The sequence below is a fragment of the Poecile atricapillus genome, chromosome 4, assembly GCF_030490865.1.
Source record: "Poecile atricapillus isolate bPoeAtr1 chromosome 4, bPoeAtr1.hap1, whole genome shotgun sequence".
In the NCBI taxonomy this organism is placed as follows: Eukaryota; Metazoa; Chordata; class Aves; order Passeriformes; family Paridae; genus Poecile; species Poecile atricapillus.
The window spans coordinates 45,021,476-45,039,680 of NC_081252.1; the positions used below are offsets into that span (position 1 = coordinate 45,021,476).

General features: G+C 37.3%; 1 protein-coding gene across 8 annotated transcripts in view; it reads right to left on the bottom strand.

Moving 5' to 3' along the window:
• Positions 1 to 18,201, bottom strand: part of SORBS2 (sorbin and SH3 domain containing 2) — a 144,485-nt gene extending 126,284 nt beyond the window's left edge. For 2 of the 8 annotated variants that reach the window (XM_058837054.1, XM_058837055.1), the window contains exon 1: positions 17,572 to 17,713. The gene's annotated coding sequence lies outside the window, so the exon portion shown is untranslated. Of the gene's footprint in view, positions 1 to 17,571; positions 17,714 to 17,977 lie in introns of those variants that run through there. The other 6 variants (XM_058837040.1, XM_058837041.1, XM_058837042.1 and 3 more) reach the window with 6 other exon arrangements.
• Positions 18,202 to 18,205: the final 4 nt, after the last annotated feature.

Genomic DNA, 18,205 nt, shown 5'->3' on the forward strand with positions numbered 1-18,205 from the left:
CAAAAAAGCTAACTACTTTGAAGTTTAAGAAAACGTAGATAAATTTAGTCTGTGAAAAATTATCACTGTTTAATTTTTTACAGCTTCTTCTGGTAGAGGAGAAAGCTTCCAACATATCCCTCTCTATAACTTCTCTCTATCTATGTATCAGCAATTCTTGGTTTTGCTTCCTCAGAAAAACTTCTCAAACATCATCAATGAAAATTTTGTTACTTTTGTTCAAGGAAAAGTTATGAGACTTGAAGTTACTCTCACAGCTCAAAACCTACCTGGTGTAAGATTGCAAAATGTTTCAATATCTGCTAAATTTTCAGTTATGTCTACTTAAGTACATTCATTTGGTAACATTTTAGAACACCATGGGACACCTTTCTGATTTATTCATGAACAGTAGCTGTTTGGAAGTTATATGGACACATGAAACAGCATGCCAGATACAAGCTATTTAGTAAAGCATATGTTAAAAGAGTAAAGCAATGCTCATTGTTATAAACAAACATGTCATGCACATTTTCTCCTGAAGACTTGCATAAAAATCATTAGCTGTAAAACACTTAATAACAGAAAAGCTGCTAAATGTAAAAATATAGCACAAATTCATTCTGTGTTAGCTCAAAAGCATCCTTTCCATTTGATCTCAGCTATTTTTAGTGTTACAGCAGTTAAAAGAACCGACAACAAAACCCACAAACTCTAAATACCAACCTGTTAAATTAATCATTATTGCTACTTCATTCCTCGTGTCTAGTTTAAGACCATCATTTTACCACAAAACTAGTTCAGCAAAGATAAAAAGCTTGGTTTATATTTGAGATTCAGGAACAAGATATTCAAGGACTCCAATAGCTTAAATTTCAGATAATGTGTGAATTATAGCCAGCTGGAGAGCTGTAATGGTCAGGTGGAACATGCAGTATAGTTTGTAAATAAATACAAGACCTGTATCTACCAGACCACTAGCGTCAGATTCTACATGACCTTGCCATCCATAATGCTTTTATCTGGTGGTTACAAGTTAAATCAATAAATATCTGACACATGCTGAATATTAATGCTACACAAACACAAAACTAGAAGTGTAGAAGTGTGTATTAAAGTCATTAGCAATATCAATGTACTACTGACATAATTTAATACGCAACACTTTGCAGCTCAGCATTTCTTTTCAGAGGCATTTTCTCAGAAGACAGATTTACCATTAGCTGAGTCACCATCAGCACTTAACCCATATTGGTACCTTGTTTCTTCACACACTCTCTGCAACTGTATTTGGGTAAATAGATGACACTTCACCTATTAGTATTTATAGCATTTACTGAACATGACATAAGCACTGTTTTGATAAATACCTAAGGTGCTTTAGCTACTGCATACAGATCAGATCATCTTTATCCACAGGAAACATGAGATGTCAGAAATATCACATACATCATCTAGGTCTCAAAGATAAATGTATATGTATGTTTATTAGTAAAACAGACAAATATGCCAGTACTACCAAGACTGTCACCTTATGCTTTTCAGAGACTGACAATCATCCCTTTCATTTTATGGCTATCAGCAATAGTAAAATTATGAATATAATTTCTTTAGTGACCCACTCCAGTGTGATTTAATCCATTTTTAATATTAAAGAATTCAAATATGATCAAGAAGTGTACAGTTCACACTGCTGATCTAGGTGTACAGATCACACTGCACAGCCAGGTGTAATGACTCCTTTTTTTTTTCCTGTTCTATACATGATTCTAATAATATACTGTAATATTAGTGCAGTACCTTCGAGTAGTATGATAGTATGTCTAAATGAATTGCATGTTACCTGCCTCAGGAAGAAATGAGAAGTGTGGATATGATTGCTTTCTTTTTTTTTTTTTTTTTTTTTTTTTTTTTTTAAGTAACAGTATTTCTTGAATTTCATCTGAACTATGAAATTTCATAGTAACAGTAAATGAATTTAATGTTAGAGAATGGAAGCAAAACAGACATACTCTGTTTTCAGAAGTCTCCCTTGGGAGCGTTCATTCACAGAACTGATCATCTCAGTCTCTGAAATTAATATTTTTTAGAGTGCAGGAAAAAAGAAATTTACAGAAGGAAAGCTATGGATCACATGCTTTGTCCTGGACTTCCCTAGTCTCAAAAGTGTTTTAGACATATATGAACTTGGAGGATCTTATAAGACTTTTTTCTTTTTCAATGTCAGTGTACTTTCAGTAGCCTCCACTGCTGAAAAGCAATGAGCTATGAAGAAGGATGGCCATGCTCCTGGACAGGATGCCACACATAGGTCATATACACCATTATTTGTGATTAATCGTATATAATTTAACATAACTAAAACTGCATGAACATGGTACTGAACTGAACTTAGTGCCAGTGATGCCTATACTCAAACAAAACATCAAAGCAGCCTTCTGAATTTGTCACAGAAGTGTTCTACAGATAACTCATGCATTTGAAAGACATGGATCAAGACAGCAAGTACAGAGAATCACACTCTCATGTTATTGACATGAACTGGTCTGCAAAATGGCATATGTTTGATGAAGAGTTTAAAAGACACCAAATGCCTTTAGCTATACTGAGTTCTCATTTTTGATTTTAGATTTATGTTAGTCTGAAACCCCTAGCCATTTTTTGGTAAGACATTTTAGAGTTATAATAAGCAGCTAGTTTATAATTTTTAGTATGTTTAATAACACCATTATATCATATAGAATCCATTAAAAAATACTGTACCTTTAAATCAGCACCAAATAACTACATTAAAAGGTAAGGATACTTTCAACTTTGAAGTGAAATCACAGGCATTTAAACCCCTCCAACTACTGAAAGCATATTATCTAAATATTTAAAGCCTCAATCATCTATTAGAACCAATTCCAATACTTTAGCCAATTCCATACAACTGAGTGCAAACCATGTAACTGCTTTCATAATGATGTGAAAAATGACTTACAGCCACTGCACCTATCATTCTGAAACTGAACCAACAGGATAATATGCCTGCCTATTTTGCTAGTAAAACTAACTTCCTCTGTTCCAAGAGTAAACAGTTAAAAATGAACAGGAAAATAAATATGAAAAGGCCTTTTCAGGAAACGGGGAACAAAAGCTTATTGTTAATCTCATTCTTAATATACATTGCTAACCGATTGTTTCAAGAACTTGGTACCAAGTTATTTGTCCTTCAGGCCTGTTTTCTGCTAGAATGTGCTTAACTCCTGTGTAAGACTGCGGCCGTTTTTTGGGAGGGTGCTGAGGGCATTAAGGAGCGTGGTTTTCCTAAAGGCCTAAACCTCAGAAATGTAAACAAGCTAGGACTTCTCAACCTGTGACTGACCAGTGCAAGTAAAAAGGTCTTCTGAGCACAAACGGAAAGCGGTAATTTTAAAAATAATCATTTTTTTATGTATTTATATATACCTGTTGGAGTCAGAGGCACAGAGAGTGTGCCCTTAACTCTGATACCTGGCTCTGACATCCAAGAAAGCACTGAATTTCATATGACATCCTGAAGACAGCTGTTAAATAGAAAAGCTAGGAATGTAAATGTGTAACTTAGAAAGTTTTCTTCAGTCACTGGGTGAAAAAGTTAACGTTTGGAGTTTAAGTTAGTTTAGAGAACAGAAGACAAGATGGAGGATTTAGGGCGTTGTCTCTTGTCCTTCTTTCTTCTTCATCTTCTTCTAGAGGTTTTTAGGTAGTAGTAGGTGATTGGATAGAAGATGCTGCAGTGCAGCACAGAGGTGTTGGGTCATTGGGTCACTAAGAAAAATAATTTACTTGGCATCTGTTAATTGGGTAAATAGACATATAAAAGACTTTGAAGAAGTTCTTTGTTAGCCATTTTGCACCTTTCTATCTTAGTGCACATAGCTCCTTTTACCTTGTATACATGTAATGCTGATAAGAGAAGAATAAACAACCAAGTCCAAACTAGAGAGAAAAATTGCCTCCCTCACATCTACTTCAGTTCAAGGGGAAAAGAACCTAATCATGAGTAGCCTATAGAGACATATACCCAAATTTCTAAGCCTTTTAACAGTTAGCTAAAATTCTCCTCCTGAACCAATCAAGTAATGCCTTGCCTTAATGAAATGACTTTGGTGACAGCTGTCGTGTACAGCCTTATCAATCCTAAATCTGAGTCACAAATATCTGAAAGATGTTCTCAGGTTTTTCCCCACTCTTTATCAAAACCATGGAAGATGATGTTATGCTACCATGTTATTTTTAAAAACACTGTACTGATGGACATTAAAACATCTGCCACGGATGTGGAAAACCTGGATTAAACTTCCAGAAGGATTTACAGTCACATCTCCCACTTCCGTGGCACAATACCAAGCGTCATGCTATTGTCTGGTCTTTTGAGGACACTGGCCCTCTTTCATAGAGTAATCACATCCTTCATGTGGCTCACAGAGCAAGAACTGGACTCTGTTTCATGAGCTTAAGAAAGAAAAAACTTACCTAGGAGAAAGGAAAGTTTGAGCAAGTACCTTCAGTTACTCTGAAATATTTACACCCAAATAATATCCTCTGAAACATTAACAGCTCCCCAGAGTTATCTATGGATAAAACTGTGCTCACTTCTCAAGGGAGAACTGCCTTCACCAGGCTCTAGGGCCATGATCCTGTGTGCAGCTGTCACTCTCAAGCTGCTGGTCCATGTGAGGACAAAGAAATCCACAGAAGTTAACACAAGTCCCAAATCCTTCCTTCCGCTTCACAAAGACTTATGTTACAGAGCACACAAGGCCCAACTCCATTCTGCTTTTTCTTAAACCACCAGATTATGGCTAGGCCAGCTTTACACCTCCGCACTCTCTATGGAGCTTCTATTCCAATTACCATGACTAAATCCACAAAGGAATTTAGGCTTCTCAATAATTAACACAATGGTTTTCTGCCAATTTGCTAAGCTGCCAGGCTAGTAATGGAAAAATAAGGGAACTATATGAAAAACAGTCCTTAGCTTTACCAATCAAGTAATTTTAATGTTTTCTGCTACTCATAGCATAGAAAGTAGGAAACAGCTGAGGTACTGTAATGGAAGCTTTCAGGCACTGAACCCTAGGGTGAACACTTGTCACCTCAAATGAGTACAAGACCTCTCACTACAAGTCAAACAGTGTAGAGAACGATCTTTCCACCAGTGTTCCTTTAGTCAATTTATTCATTTTACTATGATACACCAACTGAAAACACAAACTAAAGAGATAACTTCAGCATTTTAGAATACCAAGTAATACTATCAGAGCCTAGTATTTTTCTGATATCCTTCTTTTTTTCCCTATTAGTCTGATTTCCAAGGCAATATCTGGTTTTCAGCAACCCACATCTGTATTTATGTTTTCTACCTCTAATGGCAACATATGATACTGACATAATATAAACAGCTGAAGTCAGACAAAGCACACCGAGACACAATTGCTTTGGCAAACTCTTTCTTTGCTGCTCACAGTTTCACAAAATTATGACAATTATCAGTCCTACAGGCTGCCAAGAAGGTAATAAATAATAATAATAATAATAATAATAATAATAATAATAATAATAATAATAATAATAATAATAATAATAATAATAATAATACAACAACAACAACTATTTCAAGAGCTCAGGTACATGACACCAGCAGACTGAACCTACTTGTAGCTACACTGTCTCCACCTTTGTCCACCTTCATGTTGTTATTCAGCAAGAAAAGGTTCTGCCAAAATGCCTGAGCCTACTAAGCCTGCTCCTGCTCCCTACAAAAAAACTCCTTTCTGCAGTATGATGTAGCACACTCAACAGGAAGCTCCTAAAACAGAAAACTGATCCCTCCCTGTTCAAATCTCTGTGTTCCTGAAGATCATAATTTCCCCAAAGATTTGACAAGTCCTCATACTAGTAGCTCGGAGGGAAAGGAACCCCAGGAAAGGTTTCCAGGAAGCTTCACAGCTCCCAAAGGCTAAGTTAAAGCACCAAATGAACACCCCCCAGTGGATACTCTGTACCCCACTTAGTCCTGGCCCACTAGGAGAATGGCTCGGGAAATCAGTGCTGAGCTTGTGTTTGTTTTGTCTTCTTGCTAACAGAGGCACATTATAATGTAGTCATCTATCATGTATTGCTTCAGCTAAGTGAAAATGAGAGCTCTTTCACAGTTTTTGTTTGCTGTTTGTGTTCCTTACAGGACTGTTAATTGCAGAACAGGCTATTAGTTTGAAACATTTGTTTGAGCTATAGTCATGCTTTTCCTAGCTGAAGAAAAACAATTTTATGTTTGCTGTACTCAAGGAAAGGCAGGGACATTAGAGTTGTGCTGCCAGTTAATTGCTCTGTGTTGAATTATCTGTAGGTCAGAACAAATTTTTCAACTAACAGAATTTGACCCTTGTTTAAGTGGCAAATAACAGAGATGAGAAGAGCATAGTCATCATGGGTGACAACACTTCAAGGATTTTTAGAAATTTCCTAATTCTTTTCCATCAGTATGCTTCTAGTGCTGATAAGTAAACATCAGTAATAAAAAATTCAAAACTGGAGCCATATTATTTTCCACTGCAAACTTTCTCACCGAATGGAAAAATTCTTCCACAAGGAAAACAGTCTACAGACACAATTCTAAAACAACACTTCTCTACTGTTTTCAGTAGCCAGTATGACTACATATTTTATGAGATGTAGTGTATAAGAAAATTAAGCCATTAAAGAGACCCCAATTCATATGACAAATGCCATTGCTACCCAGAAAGATAGAGAGAAAAGATCCTTAAAAATATTCTTAAACAGCAACAAACTGAAAGCTGGAACAATATGACTATACATATTTTGCACACTGGGTAGAGAAGGGAGCACTGTGTCACATCCATAAATCTAAGGTGGTTGAAGCTGCACAAAAGAAGGCCGTAATAGGGGTTCTTAAGATATGTGAACTGGAAGTCAAAAGGAACATGATCTGAAGTAGATATCCTATTTTGTAACCATGAAGTTTTATGCCTATTAGGTAGTTTCCTCTCTTTGAAAAATAAACACATGGAAAGGTGGATTTCCCTTCCTAGAAATTGTTTACTTCCTCAGAACTTTAACATCCTCTGCTTTTCAAATTCATCCGCCTATTAGTAACAACAGCTCAAAAGACCCTTCTTTCCCCTCAAGGCTGTTTACTGTTCATCAGCTTGATGAAATGTCTGTTCAAAACAGAAAATTTCCATTTTAACCCTAAGACAATGATCGCTATGAGCAGCAGTAGAGTAATAACATTTGCACTTGAAAAACCTGAAGGATGAAGTCAGTGACTTGTGGTATCCTCTGCTTCTAAAGCAGCTTAAAAGCTTTAAGTTGAAAGGTAATTTTTCTCTACAAAATTTATACAGAATAGCTAATCACACCGTTTTCTATCTTACTTCCCAAAAGACAGTGTAGAGATAAAAAAGTTTTCAAATTACAGCCTTGTATATACAGATATCAAAAGTAGACAGCAGACATATCTTAGCAGAAGTTTAATTATTATAAATTTAGTGTCCAAAACCACATTAAACAGCTTGTGTTCTGTTTGCCCTACCTTCTGCTTTGAACCCATTGACTCAAAATTTAAGCTCAGGCACATTTGATTCCTACAGCAATTAAACAAATTGCTCATAAGGAGAACATTAGAAAAACATTTGATGTTATTTTTTTCAGCCTTTACATTCTGATCAACAGGGTGAAAAAAAATTACAAATGATTGGCATTTATCTGAACACCAGAGTTTGAAACCAGAGGACAACAACGGAGAGGGGAATTCACTAATAGTTTTACATAGTGTCTGTACAGCTTTTGGTTATTTATAACAAAATCAGCTTATGATAGATGGGCAGCATGAACTAGAAACATGTGAGTTAAGATCAAAGTCTAAACTTTCCATAAGTTGAGTAGTTCAAATCACTTTAATAGTATACTTTTAAAAAAATAAATAGCATTGAAATATATATATAAAAAAATCAAACCTCTGTGGTAACTTTCATGTCACCCACACCTAAAGAAGTCAACACACAAAATCTTTTTTATGATGCAGTACTGAAACATTGCTGCCTTTGAAATGACAACACAAAGACATCTCTATTTCCTGATTCCTCCTCCTCCTCACGAAGCTAGTGACCGCTTACCCTGACTTTGATGGTGACATTTCAAACTCATAGGTGTGTCTGACACAGACTGCACAGAAAGTTTAAGATGCAAAAACATCACAATTGCACTGACCTTAGTTTGCAAATCTGGTTACCATTTGTTGGATTCCTAGTTTAAATGCACAGCATAATTTGAACATCACTTCTGATGTTCATCAAGTTTTAAGAGGCAGGACTATTTATCTAACAGAACATCCCCAAAATATGGTAAAATTTGTGTACATAAACATGTGAAGCTATTGCCAGTAATAAATAAACTGTAAATAAGGTTAGCAGATTCATTCAAGGTGGTGCCAACCTTTTCAGCCCAGATCTTACTAATGATAGTAAGACCTAAATGCCTATGTAAGAAATGACTATCAGAAAATCATTATATCAAGGGACACAAACACAAGTGCAACACTTTTTTTTTCAACTTTAGCTAAATCTTTCCAATATTCTTCAAAAGAAATTTACAGCCACTTTGAGCTGAACCTAAAGCTAGAATAGCAAAAAGCCGGACTCTAAGGCCTTTTCAATGATATTTTAAAAGCACACAGATTTACTGTAACTGCTTTTAATTAATTTAGGGAGGATTCCTATCATTGCATTTGAAGTGAAAAAACATCAATAAGACTTTCAAAAACACCAATCTCTATAATAATTTCATTTTTAAGTGTCATTTTGCTAAATTCCTCTCTGCCCTCTTCCAATAAACCTTTAAATAAATTCTAAGTTCCTTTTTAGAATGTGTCTTGGTAAAGAAAACACTCGGGTTTGAGGTGTGTCAAAGACGGAACAACTGCCTTGAAGTCATGCCCTTGCTTTTAAAAATATTATTCAGACTGGATTCTTACAAGGCCAAACTTGAATCATCATTTCAGCACTTAACAGCTTAAGATACTAATTTAGGATTATGAGAAACAAGAAGTTAGGTTTCACAGTTTTGCAAATGTAAGGGTAAAAATTCTACTATTATTTCTTGTACCCACCAAAAAGGGTAGAGGCCTCAGAGTATATTTCCAAACCTATCCCTAAAAAAGTTAATTAAAAAATTATCTGCTTCTGGGCAAAGCTAAAAATCCTTTTAGTTCTTTAAGGAAGTGCTTACTAAAAACTATACCCATGTCATCACTAGAGAAAATAAGTCCAGAATTCGAAAGAAGTGTTTTCTGTTTTTTTTAAATGAAGATTTAAATTACATATATTGTTAGCTTGTTTTGACAATTTTAGGTATTGAATGTGAAATTTTCACAGCATTATCTGCAATTAGTTCAGAAAAAAATCCACACTTTTAATGAATATAAAGAAGAAGAAGCTGTTCCTAAACATACTGGAAGATAAAGTCTATAGAAGTCGAACTACAATATATACAATACTGAAGATGACAGTAGAATTACATAGATTTGACAGGACTACACACAAGAAATCTTACAGTATAATTATTCTTTCAAGCCATGTTTGAACTCTAGCCACCTCCAAGCTCCAGCTCACAATTTTAAAACCAAGTAATACACTGAGAAATGGACACTTTCTATAAAGAAATTTGCAGCCCTAATACATTTGTGTATAAAGCAAAACACATGAAATATCCCATCAACATTCTAACAGAATTTGTCCCAGTTAAAACAATTTGGTGCAAAACCAAGGGACGGAAATTAGAGCTCCTTACCACCTGATGTCACTCCCAGAACTGCATTATTCCATTGCCGGTGCAGGATAGCTAGAGAGAATCCCTTCTTCATAATGGGTAATCACATTGAAAATGTAGACTTCTAATGCTTCATCTAAAGTGCTTGTGAAGAGACAGGACTTGATCATTTAGGTCTCCCACGAACAAAATACAACGTAAGGAATAAAACCACAGAAGGACATCAATTTGTTTTCAAATCTGAAAATTTCAATTGGAATTACTATGTGTGCATATGAAGACTAAAAACAATTAAAAAATTAAATCTATAGCTTTTCCTGGCACACTGTGTATAGGTTGGAAATTTGAACAGAATGCAAACATGACTTTTTGGGTTTCTTTTAAAAATAAAAACCCCCAAAAAACCCTTGAATGCTCAAGTATGTGAACTCCTCACTGGCTCATGTTTCTTCACACCTGTTTCCCCTTCACTCTAAGCATGTTTTGTAGCTTTTCCTGAGAGGACTGATTTTTTCACAGCACTTTTGAAATCTGATGTCTAGTTTTTTTTGGTCCCCCATGAGGAATGCTATTGTTTAGGCCTCTTGTCAACACACAATTTAACTACAGCATCTGAACCCATGGTTTTAAGTAACACATTCTGCTGTATGCAAAATACACCCCATGAGACCAGTGTAATTTTTTTATCTTTGAAGCCACTGTAGCTGTCCTTGCCCCAGAATAGAGGGCACATATAGATGGCTCCTTGTCTTGTCACTGCAGCAATTACATCTATCTTTCTCCTTTTCCCTTTCAAGTACTTTTGTAATTCTCTTCCTGTCTCCTCTTGCAACTCCCAAAAGTCTCTTCACAGTATCTGCTCAAATTTTCCCACATACATTTCATCCATTCATAAGAAGCAGTAATCTTTTATCATAAGAACATTTCCCAAGTTCATCTACAAAGCTACTATTTTCTTCTTCCTCAGACACCTTTTATATTTTCATTTCTGCATTTTCATCTCAGGAAATCCAGAAACCACTTGTATTGTAGTCAAGCAGTGGTCAAAGTGGCCACCTGTAATAAACCTGCTTTTCAGTTTACCTTTGCATCAGGCCTGTTCTATATTTTATGTTCAGCACCTATTGCAAAGAGAACTCGACCCTGCTGTACTTTCTGTAGCTCTTACTGACATGTTTATTTTCATTTCTGTTTTTTTTATTTAAGCAATGACTGATTTTAGAGAATTATGTTTAAGAACTTATGCTTAAGAACCACTAAATAAAACAAAACCCAAATTCACACCTGAATTAATTTAGCATACCATCACTGCAATTATCATTGCCTTGCTCATAAAAGGAGTATTTCCTCAAGCTGGAAGGCATCCTCCTACTGCTTTGTATGTATTAATTACAACAGGTGCTGACTTTCAAACAATTTGTGTACCGTTTGCAGTCCTGACAGTTAAAAGTGTGTCCTGAATTTGGCCTTTGCTCAAGACTATAAATCAGTCATTTGTGAATAAAATGCCAGTGGCAAAACCATGTGAATGTGTAAATCTACAGCTATGCAAATAAGGAATTAAAAACCTCTCTCTTGTACTTGTTTAAAAGTAGAATGATAATCTGCGAGGCTCAGATTACATGATCCGTATCTGTAAAGTGACCCTTATAGAAGAGGTCTCCTAAAAGACTTGAATTTGCCTGATTATCTGCATGTATGTCAAAACAAAGCCTTTGATTTGGTCTTTATTCTACTGTCAAACCTGTCAGCCTTTCGTTTTGCTCTCATACAGTAGCACTTCATTTGATTAGCCTCTTTTATATTTTACTTATTCAAAGTAAACCATTTGATTGCATCAGTCACACTGAAATAATTATTTCCTTCAGATTCCTAACAAATACAGATTTCTCAAAAAGAAAAACTACAATTACCATGAATTTGATTATCTGGAGAATGTCACTGCTTAGAGTTCCCTGTTCATTAGAAATTCACTAGAAACTAAATTAAATTAAATTTGTGCTGGCAGCTGCTGTCTTCTGTCAGAATTTGCTTATTAAAATATGTAACTGGCTAGAAGGAGCAGTGTGACGTACCTGATCAATATATGAATTAAATTAAACACAACCAGTGTTTTGCACTGGCACACCTTTGAGTTTCTACCGCTTGCTTTTCTTTAAAATCTTTACTGTTAGTGGGAAGAAAGAAAATACAAGGTTGATGCCTTAATCAGACAATAACTGTGTAAGATTTTAACGAATGCAAAGCACAAAATACACAAGTCAGTAGTGCGACCTGAATGTTCAAAAGGGAATTATTTCTTGTATACATCACCTAGGCCAATCCCTAACATTTAGGACTGTCTCAAAAGCTGAAACAGTCTGAAATTCAAAACTCACATGATGTTCACAAACAGCAGTTGAAATACCAAGACAAACTTGGGCCATCTGACCATTAACCCATGCCTTATGAAGGTCCATGATGGCCATTTTATTGGAGAGAGAAAAACATCCTGTGCCAGAGATTTACTAAATAATCTTCCTGAAATACAATTTTTGTCTTATCACCAATCAATAATTGCTTCATACCACTTATTTACTCTTACTTATTTATCATAGCCCAACATACTATAAAAGCTCTCATATCAACAAATAAGAGAATTTGAAGTTCTCAAAGGAACACAAAATTCAGTGAGAAACAGGCATTTAGTACCTTACAAATGTCATTTGGCTTGATGCCAACATGTTAGATTCTATTTATGTTTACATAAATGTTTATACTTATACATTTATGTTTAAAAAAGGAAGATTTTTTTATATTTTCTAGTCTTGTCTAATTTTTTATTAAGAAAAAAGGAACATTAAAAGAAAAACAACAGTCAAAGCACTCAATTTATCTAATGCATGCTTTGTTCTATTGCCTGAATCACTACTTTTCACCCCTCTGTAATAACATGTAATTCCTAGTTCATGCATTTTTCAGACATCAGAATTGATCCAGATAACTAAACATTGGGCTCCTCCACCCCACCATTTGCTAAAACTAAACTCTGAGAAAGAATTAGTTTTCAGCAAGCCAATCCCACTGAGGGATGTGGATTTATTAACCATGATAGCACTCAGGGTACACTACGGTGATGAAGCTGTGCATTCAGGCACATGCCGTCATGCTGACAAGAACACTCTGTGGCTGTCCTGCTCTTGACATGGTCCCTACCCCTTCTAATCACAGGCTACACCATCCAACCCTAAGCCTCTTAGGAAGGGTTACAGTCACCTTTCAGCCTTGCTGCAGTTGAACTGGGATTTCACCTATTGGTGCTGCTCAGGAAGAAAAAAAGAAAGAACACTTAAAAACCAACAAAAACCCAAACTGAAAAAAAAACCCACATAAAAACAACAATACATTAAGGAACCAGGCATGTTGCTTTTAAACTGTTTGAAAAAACACAAAGACCCTTCCACTTATTTTGACCTTCATTCACAACTACTGATTTCTGATTAGCATAACTCATCCTACAACCAAATGCAACCCTTAGAAATCAATGCATTTGACTGTTTTTATAAACTTCAGTTAATCTGATTTTCAACTGTGAGAACTGCAGTTACTGATTCCATTTCCATGTGGTTTCACGATGCATTCCTGCATACTCTTTTGGGTCTTGAAGAAGCAAGCAAAAATATAAAGCTGCTATGCTTATGGACAAATTTAGTTGATAAGCCACTGCTGCTAAACTAAGGATAGCTTTAGGTACCGATCAAACAGTGCAGTTGTACACTGCTTTAATATTTGTACATAAAATACAAGAAAAGTATCCTTAAAAGCAGTAAAAGTTATCTCTCAGAATTATTTAGCAGCTGTTTTATGAAAAGGCTAATGAAAATGTTTGGTGTATAATTTTATCATAGTAATGATTGAGAGGTAGAATGTTTGCTTTTGCTTTTAGTGTGTTTTTCCCACTATTCTTTGAGACTCAGGACCTTCAGCATTACCTCTTCAAAAGTGAACTATGTTACTCAGGTTACTTAAGAACACAGAACCACATCTGTGCTATTCAACCCCCTGATGGTGGTTGGTAAGGTTTTTAAGGGTGGATGAGTCAGAACACTATCTGTATTCAGTACAGAAAGACCAAAAAAATCAATCTATTTAGGGAAAGAAGTTAGAAATAACAGAAGAAACGGGTTCGCCTTTGGAATTTCCTACTTTACAGCAGCATTAGCTATGATGTATCACTGTTATGGAACAATACATCTGAACAGAAAAATACATTACATGCTTCAAAAACACTGAAAGCAGGAGTAGACTTAAAATGTCATCATCTAGCATGCCTTTACTCAAAGTTACATGCTGCTCTTTTAAGAACTTCTTTCCCTTTTCCCTCCCATACATGAACTTTTCCATTACATCAGTGTCTTTGAAAGTCTTTTTAGCTTTTGTTTTAGCTTTTAAATGTTAAGAAGCTTCATAATTTCAGAAAGGTCAGCTTATGTCAAAACACTTTCATGAAAAGACACCAGATTATTTGAATAAAGAAATGAACACAGAGCATCTATGTCACAGTCTTCTCTCAAATAGGAAGCTACATACTACATACAACAGGAAATTCAGACTGGCAACAGTAACATGCTTAATCAAATAGGAAATAATGACATGAAAAAGGACTGGTATCAGAGCAGTAGGACACAAAGTATACATTTCTACAATTCTAGTTTACAAACAAGTAGAAACTGACAATTTCTATGTTTCTAATTTTGTGGAGATAGCCTCACCGGAGCAGAATTACTGTTCCAAGGTCACATCTGATGGAGGTTGTGCACTCCAGACACAACCCCATCATTGATGTATTACATTCACTACCTGATCCTTCCAGGGCAGAAGTGACATCCAGCCATTCCAGAGTGTAACATCACACAAGGTACCCTAATTTGATACCCGAGTGTCTTCCCCAGGCACATCCTGTCTGTATTGCTGCTCACAGGTTGGTCATGTATGTAAATACACTGAGAAGAGTCCACAGGCTCAGGGTAGACAGCACATTTCCACACCAGCTCTTATAAGGTTACTGTGCTCCACACACCCCATGATTGGTTGATGCTTATCACTGTTTGCTCAAACCTGATTATTTTAAACAAACAGCATACCAAATAAGATGATGCACCACTTCATTTTACCTCCTTTGGTCATCCTGGTCTCTTTATATTATTCTTTGCACCTGCTATTATGACACTGCATTTTAGGATTAATGTGCTTGCTTTTGCTTTGTTGGTACTCTAAGAGCTACGCACCCAGGGTCACCTTCTAAGGTCATCTGTCTAAAAAATGTTTGAAGTGACTGTAATGTTAAAGCATGACACCTGATGTTACTTACATCTCTGCTGACCAAGAGAGAGCCTGACTTTGGACAACCTAGAGGCTGTCCAATACTGCATAATCACCTCTTGATAAAAGCCATGGCTCCACTGAAACCTAAAAAACTTCTACACTTCAACTAGAATTCTATGCTACCTTTTCTTATACAAAACTTTCCAATTTGTCCTGTGTCATATTATTGTCAAGGTCTTCTTGTAAACCTTCTGTTTATAACTACAATTCATCATGAGAGGAAAAATGTCCCTCTTCATGCATGCCCATTTGATTTCTACATCAGTGACCCAATTCTAGGCTTCTAAAACTTACATGATGTGGAATTAGTTCGCACTGGATACGCTCGTTACTTGGTTGCTGTTTCTTACCTCTAACTCATTTAAATTCTTCCTCCACATCAGATTCTATTGCAGCACCTCCATGACCACAACTGACAGTCACCGATTTGATTTACAAATGGCTCTGATGGGATCAGATGTTGCCAAAGAGACAGTAAGGAAGCAGAAGGAAGCTAGGAATCAATATGAGAAAAATAACAAAAGGAAAAAGCAGAATGGAAGAGCACAGAATATTGGTTTAAATAGTACTGACTAATAAGATGCATCTAGCAGCACCTAATGGGTGCACACTGTTTAGTGATTAGTCATTGCTAGTCTTCACTTGTTTTCTTCAAATCATAAATTCTTCACAGTGAGAAGAACCCACAGTGAGAATCGATTCACCTTGAACTGCAAGGTCCTTTACTTTGTGTACTGCTATATCCATGTTTCTTATTGTTGTAACAAAAGCTCCCCCTTTGTTAAAGACTTACCAACATCTTAAATACTAGCTCTGCTAGTTTATAATTTTCATCATAATTACAGACTCAATCATAAATATTCATGCAGCACCACACTGTAAAGGCACATTCCACTTTCTAGATCACAGATGCAGGCAGTTTTCTAAACCACTTACTGTGTGACCCCCTACACAGAGGCATAGAGAAAGAAGCTGGTGTGTGTGCATTCACCAAAAAAAAAAAAATCCTGAAATGGTTCAAGTAAGATGGAGCTTTTCTAACGGGGAGAATACATAGTAGCAATTAAATCATATACTGCTGTTTCCAAATGCAATGTCTCACTTGGGGGATAGTTGCTGAACATGCTTGTTCAAATGCCTTTGCAGGATATATACAGAAACAACACTGGAATTTGGCTCCTAGTTACAGAGTGCTGGTTACTAATTTAACTATAAAGATACCAGACCTCAAATTCTTGATTTCATGCCCACTCAACTGTCCAAACAAATGGCTCATCTCAGGGGGATTTAAATCCACATAATTATTAAAAGAAGGCTTAAGACCAAAATATCATCTTATTTTCTATAGGTGCAAAGTGAATCAGAATATTTGGATCAGTTGTCAGAATAATTTAATACATTTCATTATTAGGAAATTCAGAAATTGTACGAATGCATAAGAATACAGTTGGTAGTTTGGAAAATGCTATTTTAAATATAAATGTTATCTGTCCTGAGGGGTTGAGGTTTTATTGACCTAGGTTTAACTACAGCAAATGTGTTGTGATTAATAACTCTCAGAACAATTAATTTTGCACTGAAAATCTACAGCATTAACACACAGTCCCTATCAGAAAACCTCTCCCATTCCAATTAGTTCCTTATATACGTCTCAGTGTTTTTATTGTCTCTACCTTCAGTAGATTATCTCAGAATCACTGGGATTGTTCAATAAAAGTTTAACCGTCTTGCGCTATTAATGTGCCGGTGCTCCATGTGGAGTGCTCGTTTCCTTCCTTTTACTGAACGCCAAACGGAGGGACACAATGGGTGTGTTGTGCTCTGTCTAGCACGGAACGTGCGATATCTTTAAAAAGGAGGTGTGAGCTGGCTTTAATACCACTACTCTTAACAGCACAAGTAGCACAAACTAATCAACCACAGCACTGGGGCATGCAGTCCATTGAAAGCTGGTGAAAAAGCTGCTTTTTATTATGACCTACATACTGCACAGCAGCAGTTGGACAATTTAAATCTAACGCTGAGGCTGAACACAATGCAAGGAATCCACTAGTGATGAACTCCGTGATGTAAGGCAAACACGCTCACGAGTTCTATAATATTCTATTTCACCCGCCCTATCCTGATAATAAAAAACACAATGACAATCCAAACAAAAAAATAATCCTTGCCTTTTAGCAGAATTATCTACTAAAAAAATTATCATCTGTTGGAAGCATCCTTCTGAATCAGCAACCATATGGAACACCACTCACATCGAAACATTTAAGGACAACGCAGACAGATCAATGAATTCAGCAATCACTCTAAACCAGCCAACCTTCCAAGGCACAGACACCGAGAGAAGCTTGCTTCTTGCCCGAAGTTGTGCCCAGCTGTGGCACAGACCCGCACCAGCCCGTGCCCAGGTACCTCTCCCGCAGCAGCCGAGGCGCACAGCGGCTCCCTTTTGTGGCCGAGTCCAGCGGCAGCAGCTCTCCCTGAGGGAGCAGCCCGGGAGCCGCAGCGGGGCCGGGCCGGGCCGAGCCGCACCGCACCGCACACCTGCTCCGGGCAGCGCCCGGCGCCAGCCGCGCTCCGAGCGGCAGCGGCACTCCCTTCCCCGGGGTCGCCGGCTGGGCTCCGAGCGGCGGCTAGCGAGCTGCCGAGACAGCAGTGCGGAGGAGCCCTGCCTTCACACGACAAACCCCCGCTCCGCCGCCTGACAGCAGATATGCAGCATTATCGCCCCGCATTCCACCTCCGCCGGGCAGCGGCGGCAGCGCCAGCCTGTCAAAATGGCAGCTCGCGAGCCCGCTCCGCCGCCGGGATTACTCACTAATATGCCCGTTTCTTCTGCGTCCCCCGTCGGGATTTTTGTTTATTCCCCGGTACAGCACAGCATAATATGTCACATTGTTTTCCATAAGCAAAATGGCTGGTCCCCTCGGCACCGGCGCAGAGCGCTCATTGGGCTCCCCCGGCTTGCCGGAGCCATGGCAACAGCCAACAGCGGCCCGGCCCGGCCCGGCCCGGCCCGCCCGCCCCGGCACCGCGCCCGCGCTCC